Genomic DNA, 7,909 nt, shown 5'->3' with positions numbered 1-7,909 from the left:
AAAGCCATTGTTTTCTCCTAGTATGAAAATAGATGAGAGGCTGGAGGGGGCTTGTCAGTTCTGTAGCAAAAATCCCACTGTTGTTGCATCCCCCCATCCATAGGAGTGTTCTCTTAATGCTTAACTTGGTGACCTCACAAAAATAATTGCAGGGAAGCAAATTTGCTTAGCCTCCTGCCTTTATTTGCTGACAGAGTGGCTTAGCCAATGGTTATATTGTTTATGGAAATGAAGAAGGGGGAGGGGGAGGGGGAGAGAAACAATACCAGTCTACAGAGAAGATAGATTCGTTGAGAGGATTCTAGGGATTTGAAAGCTTCCAGTGCTTCTAATTGGACTTAGTACTTTCCCCTCAATCACTCACTCACTTGGGTAAAACATATAAGAACTCCAGAGTCCGGGGGTAGTTAGGCACAAAGTCTCCAAAATCCTGTTTCTCTTGCTTTCAAATATTTCTCTTTAGGGTTGTCACTTGCATTTTAAAGCCTTTTATTTTATCATCCTTATTATTCTTTGAAAATTGTCTAGGAAATTTTCATTATGACTTCAAATGCTGAGGATATCATCTTACTCCATAACTTTTAGGGTACATCCAGTCAGAGGTTCTAGACCCTTTCTGTGACACAGACCCTTTGGCAGTGTGATGAAGTCTGTGAATCCTTTCTCAAAATAATGTCTTTAAACGCATAAAGGATAACATCTAGGATTACAAAGGAAACCAAAAACTAGTGAAAATAAAAATGACGGTTTTTTTCCTTACAATTTCATGGATTCTCTGAAATCTTGGATCCCCCTCATTCAGAGGCAATCTAATTTCAGTCTTTTGGGTCACTTGTGAAGAGAATGTTATAATTCAAAATCATTTTCAAAATATCCCCTTGGAATTGCAAATTTTCCCTAAGGCTGGATCTTTTCATGTAAATTATCTGGATAAGCTTTTTTCAAACTCTGAAAAGTTTCCCCCAGCCTCCTGGAAGTCCTAGATGAAAAGACAGAGAGGGGGAGGGGTGCAAATCTTGAGATAAATGAAAGTTTTTGAAGGGGGTGGGGAAAGTTTTAACATTTTGGAGCCAGTTATCAGTGACTCTAAAACAATCAACAAGTATTTCTTAAGCACCTACTATGGGTCAGGCATTGTGCTTCCATCTTGATATATTTGTGTAAGAGCTAGATATTTGTGTCTTTACTGCCAACTGCCTCCTCCCCCTTCCCAGAGAAAATTTCACCCTGCGATTACTGAATGGATTACATCCAGTTATTTGGGGCTTGACTCTGTGGTCAACATTCCCAGGAGACTTTAATGACCCCCTTAATTTCAAAGGGATTTGAGCCTTAGTGGGACTGTAAAACCAAGCTCTTTGTTAGCTGCAGCTGGTGAGAGGAAATATGAAAACAGAAAGTTAGAAACAATGGCTTCTAAAGACAGACCTCAGTTTACAAAACTAGCTCGCTCCTCCATTCCAAGATATTAGCATAGGTTAGTTCATAAAGTACATCCATACCAAATCAGGAAAATTATCTGGTAACTGGTCATTTCATGTAATGAGATGCATTTAGGGTTTTTCTGGGAAATTTTTTTTTTCCAATAAAGCAATACAAGTTGGGGAGGAGTGGAATGGAATGGCGATTATTTCAGGGAGGATAATTCTACAATTTTTAAGTAACCCAGGCCAAAAGAAAAAATGTCAAGTCAAATGCTGCAACTTTAAAAAAAAAATTGATGAGATCAAGAACAAAAGCTAATTCCTAAATAGAAGTGAAAACATATTATCCTAACTTTGTCTTCCAGATGGATGGGGGTGGAAAGAGGTGGAAACTTGAAAGAAATGACTTTCTAGCTCCCTGGCTCCCTCATAACATCTTGTCTCTTCTATTTCCCACTTCCATCCAAGAAACAGAAGAATTTTGTGATATGAAAAAGAATGTCTATTGTTTCTGAAAAACATGAACCAATTTGGAATACTTATGGGGCCATAGATGTGGAGTTGGAAAGGACCTCAGGGACTATCTAGTCCAACCCCTTCATTTTACAGATGAAGAAACTGAGACCCAGAGGGCTTAAGTAACTTGCACTGTGTTAGGTAAGATATCTTTGATTCCACAGCCAAAGTACTTTCCATTATGCCACTTAGTGTGGGTGAATTGTTCACAGTTCTCTGTGTTCCCTGGAACACCTTTCCCTCATTAAATTACTTCCTTCAATACTTCCCATCCAAGTAGGGAGTTCCTCTAAGAGTGAATATTATAGCCCACCCATACCTGCATGACTTTTACCCAAATCCATCCTTTAAAGCCAAATTCAAATGCTACCTCCTCCATAAAGTCTTCTGCAATGATTGGATCCCCCTAAAGAAGCAGATATTTAAAGTAGTATGGAATAATACTAGACTTGGAGTCCAGAAGATTCAGGCTTGAAACCAATAACATTAGCTGTGTGAATAATTGAGATTTGGAGGAGATCAACTAAATTAGCAGAATGTAGATTCTAAGAGGTCGGGGACTGTTTGGTTTTTCATCCTGACATCCCCAAATTTACTGTCTTGCATTTAGAAGGGTTTAACAAAGGTCTGTTGGATTTAATGGAATACACAAGAGTCAGATACTTTAGGGAAAGAGAAAATTCAAGTCATTCTTTCACCGACTTGCTCTCTAGCAAAGAGCTGATTCCTCTCTCCTTCCCTTTGCTCATACTATATTGTCTTCTCACTTTTATCCATATACTCCAACACCACTCTGAACATCAGCAACCTCTTCATGCCTCTCCTGCTAATTGTGATATGATACCTCCTTCCAGACCCAGCTTCAAACTCACACACCCTATGCTCTATGCATGATCTATGCTGAAGTCATTCAGTCTGACCTTCTCTCTCCCACCTCTCTACCCCCTTGTACATGCTTGATAGGTGTTTCAGTCTGTGCTTATACAATTCCCATGACGGGGGCCTCACTACCCCACAAGCAGCCTATTCTATTGCATTTTAGAATAACTTGCATAAGGATGTATACAATTATCCTCGACTGTATGTTTAGTCTCTAGTTCCCTTTACAACTTGGCTCTAACGTGTCTTTCTACCCTCATTATACCCTCTGTGGTCCAGCCAGACTGACCTTCTCTCTGTTCCTCATTCACAACACTCCAACTCCCATTTCCAAGCCATTGCATTGGTTATTCCTCTTGCCTGGAAGGTACTCCCTCCCTCCTTATCTTTCTCACAGAATTCCTCATTTTCTTCCAGATGAAATTTGAGCACCATGAAAGGATTTTTTTATCCCCACCCCCACCCCACCCCCCTAATTACTTTGTATATATTTGTTTTTTATATACTTATATTCTTATCTGTAAAATAAGGAGGTTGGATTCCATGACCTCCAGAAGCAACTGGGTGGAGCAATGACTAGAATGCTGGGCCTGGATTCAGAAAGATCTGGATTCAAATCCAGCCTCAGACACTAGCTGTGTGACCCTGGGCAAGTCACTTCATCACTGTCTGTTTCAGTTTCATCTGTAAAATAGGGAAAATAACCTTATTTCCCAGGATTTTTTTGAGGATCAAATGAGGTCATATTGTTAAAGAACTTAGAACAGTGTCTGGCACATAGTAGGTTCTTAATAAAAGCTGTTTCCTTCCTTCTTTCCTTCTTTTTCCTCCTTCCTTCCTTTCCTCCCTTCTTCCTCCTTTCTTTCCTCCCTCCCTTCCTTCCTTCTTTCCTTCCTTCCTTTCTTCCTCTAATATCTCTTTCAGCTTAAATTCTAAAATCCCATGTTATCTTGCCCGAGAGAATGTAATCTCCCATGAGCAGGAATTGTTTCATCTTTTTGTCTCTGCGTTCCCAGTGCCTAACAGTTCCTGGCACATACTAGGTGCTTAATAAATGCTTGTTGATTGATTGATGTCTTAGAAGAGGCATAGGAGAGTAGTTTGAAAAAAGTACTAGAATAGGAGTAAGAAGACCTGAGTTCCCATTCTGGTTCTACCACTTATTAGACCCTGGGCAAATCTCTTCCCTAGTCCATTTCCCTCCATATAAAATGGGTTTTGAATAGTTGGTGACCAGTCATCTAGTCCTTTTTAAGAGAGGGAAATAATGGCTAGTCTTTGACTTGGCCAAGGTCACAAAAATTAGTTCTTAGAGAACAAAAGAATTCAAGGGAGATACTTCCCATCTTATTTTGCTTGGGTTAAAAAAAAACTTTTTTAAAGGCTCCCTTTTAAGGTACTATCTTTTACTAAACAGTTTGCTGGGCACCCTGATGAAGTTGGTCATTTCTTTTGAAGATAATTTTTTCCCTCCTAAGTTTGGAATGTCCTTCTTTTCTCCTGCTAACTGCAAGAATCCTACCCATCCTTTGGGTCTAGGCAAATGTCAAGTTTTATTAAATAACAATAATTGCCCATATTCCAAGTACATTTCTCAGCCACAAGTTTGCAAAATGCGTATACATTCTTGATCCACCCAACAGAAGGAGAGCTTCTATTGTATTTTCTCTCTTTGTATTCCCATGCCCTGGCATAATGTCTTACATGTAGTAGAAGCTTAATACATGTTTGTTGAATTAACTTATCATCAAAGAAAGAGGAAAGTGATGCATGTGTGCAAAAATATTTATAATGGCTCTATTTTTTTTATGGTGGCAAAGAATTGCAAACTAAGGAGATGCCCCTCAATTGGGGAATGGTTGCACAAGTCATGCTATATGATTGTGATGGAATATTATTGTGCTCTTAGAAATGTTAAAGGAGTTGGCTTCAGAAAAACCTGGGAAGACATATATGTTCTGATAGAAAGTGAAGTGAGCAGAACCAGGAGAACAATTTATATAGTAATGACAATATTGTCAAGATAATCAACTTTGAAAGGCTTAGTAATTCTGATCAACACAATGAACAACCACAAATACAAAGGAGGAATGAGGGAACAGGCTGTCCACCTCCAGATAGAGAATTGATGGTTCTCAAAGTATCAGCTGAAGAATATTTCCTTTTTTGTTGTTCTTTTCTTTTTCTTTTATTCTCTCTCCTTTTTTATGGAAACATGGCCAATGCAGAAATTTGTTTTGCATGACTACACATATTTGTAATGGGTTTTGTTTTTCTCTATTTCCCAATAGATGGAAGAAATAGTCAGGAGGGAGGGAGAGAACTTGGAACTAAAAATAAAATTAATTAAAACAAAATGGTTTTGACTGAATTGGATTATCATGAGAAAACAGAGGCACCTAGAGATCAAGTGACTTGCCAGTGGTCCTACTGTCAGTAAACATCACCAGGGATGTGAATCCAGGTCTAAATCACCACTCTTTAAAGTGATCATGTATATTAGTTGATAAAAGCAATAAATTTACTCAATAAAATCCAGTGGCTCCCTATTATCTCTGCGAGTAAATATAAACTTGATTATTTATAATTTAAAGGCCTATAACCTTCCTTTCTAATCTTATTATACAGAAATTTCTTTCATATGTTGACACTCTAGAACAATCAATCAATCAACATTTATTAAGTACCTATTATTAAGTACCTATTATATGCTAGGCACTGTACTAAACCCTGAGGAAACAAAAAAAAATTAAAATAAAAGATAGTCCCTGCCCTCAAGAGGCTCACAATCTAATGAGGGAGGCAACAAATAAACATAGATAAACACTAGAGTTAAGAGGATTTGTAGAAGGTTTCCTGTAGGAGATGGAATTTTATTTGTGATTTAAAGGAGACTAGGGAAGCAGTACAATCAAACAGGCTTCCTTGTAGATGACACTCCATTTTCCATCTCCATAAATCTGTGGTAGCTGTCCCTTCTGCCTGGAATATATTCCCTCCTCAGCTTAAATGCCACCTTCTATGTGAGCTGGCACAGTGGATAGAGTTTGAAGGCTCAAGTCAGGAAGACCTAAGTTCAAATCCAGTCTCAGATAGTTGCTGTTTGACCCTGGGTAAATCATTTAGCATCTGTTTGCCTCAGTTTCCTCAGGGTTTTTGTGAGGATGGAATGAGATAATAGCTATAGAGCTTTTAGCATAGTGCCTCGCACATAGTATTATGTAAATGCTAGTTATTATTATTATTATCTTATTCTATGTGAAACCTTTCTAGATCTCCACAGCTACTATTATCCTCCCCGAAAACTGTCCTGGGCAGCCAGGTGGCACCTTGGATAGAGTGCTGGGCTCTTCATGAGCTCAAACCCAGCCTCAGTCACTTACTAGCTGAGTGACCTGGGTAAGTCACTTAATCCTGAGTTTCCTCATCTGTAAAATGGGCTGAAGAAGGAAATGACAAACCACTCTAGTATCTTTGCCAAGAAAACTCCAAATGGGGTCACAAGTCTGAAATGACTGAACAACAACAACAAAAAAGGTTTTGTTACAGTTCTTTTCTTTGGTCATTTCATTGGTCTCCTTTTTGGGGAGATCTTCATTTAGGTCACACTGACTAATTGTAGGTATCCCTCAAGTCTCCATCCTGTTTTCCCACTACACTATCTTACTAGCTCATCAGTTCCCAGAGGGTCAATTATGATTTTGATGTTAATAATTCCCAGTTGTTTCTATGTAACTCTAATTTCTCTCCTGAGCTCCATTCTCTCCTCATCAATTGTCTTTTAGACACCTCAGATAAGATGTCCACAAACACTTGATATTCAACATGTCCAAAACAGAACTCATTATCTTCCCCACCCCAAGCTCTCCTCTCTTCCAAATTCCTCGTTACTGTCAAGATCACCACCACCCTCCTAATCACCCATGTTTCAACGTTGGTGTTATTTTTGACTTCTCTCATACTCACCTTACATACCCAATCTGTTGCTACATCTTATAGTCTTATCATTTCTTCCTTCACAACATCTCTTGGATATGTTCTCTTTTCTCTACTCACATTGTCATCACTCTCTTGCAGGCCCTAGAATATTAACCTTCTTGTTGGTCTTCCTGCCTTGTTTCCCCATCACTACCTTCAATTCATCCTTCATTCAGCTGACAATAATTTTCCAAAAGTCTGAACATGTCATCTCCTAATCTATAAACTCCATTCACTCCCTATTACCTTCAGTATCAAATATAAAATCCTATTTGAAATTTAAAGACCTTCACAATCTTTGCCCTTCATGCATATCCAGTCTTTTTACACTTTACTCCCCTCCAAATACTTTTAGATTCAATGACGTCTACTTTCTTGCTATTTGTCAAATATAACATTCCATCTGTGGCAGTCCTATGCATTTTCACTAGCTAGTCCTCATGCCTAGGATGCTTAAAGTTACCTCTTCTTTCTCTTCCTCACCCATGGCCAAAATGTTAGTGCTTTCCTTCTGAGATAATAATAATAACAAAAATAATAATATTTAACAAATGCTTGGTGATTGATTGATGGACCATGATGCTCCTCACTACATTTAGCAAGCCTACTCTTGAATTAATAATCCACTTCCAGGTCTCTACTCAAAGTCATCTATGCAACCTATCCTAGAACATAGTCTATAAGATAGCAAGGACACTTCCACTCCTGAATAAAGGGAACTTTTTTTTTAAGGCAATCAGGGTTAAGTAACTTGCTCAAGGTTACATGGCCAATTATTTCTGGATGTGGTGCTGAGCATCTGAGCCCAGATTTGATCCAGGTCATCCCGACATTGGAGCTGGTGCTCTTACTCACTGAGCCACCTGGCCACCCCTAAGCAATTGGGGTTAAGTAACTTGCTCAAGGTTACACAGCCAGGTGTTTCTGGATGGGTGCTAAGTGTCTGAGCCTGGGATTCGATCTCCAGGTCATTCCAACACTGGAGCTGGTGCTCTTACTTGCTGTGCTACCTGGCCACCCCATAAAGGGAACTTTTTTTGAAAGAAGGAAAGAAAGAAAGAAAGAGAGAAAGAAAGAAAGAAAGAGAGAAAGAAAGAAAGAAAGAAAGAAAG

The sequence above is a fragment of the Petaurus breviceps genome, unplaced genomic scaffold (genome assembly GCF_028583685.1).
Source record: "Petaurus breviceps papuanus isolate PSGF00001 unplaced genomic scaffold, PetGlider_PUasm1.0 90847, whole genome shotgun sequence".
Taxonomy (NCBI): Eukaryota; Metazoa; Chordata; class Mammalia; order Diprotodontia; family Petauridae; genus Petaurus; species Petaurus breviceps.
The sequence above is the reverse complement of the archived record's forward strand: the minus strand, read 5'-3'. Positions refer to the sequence as shown.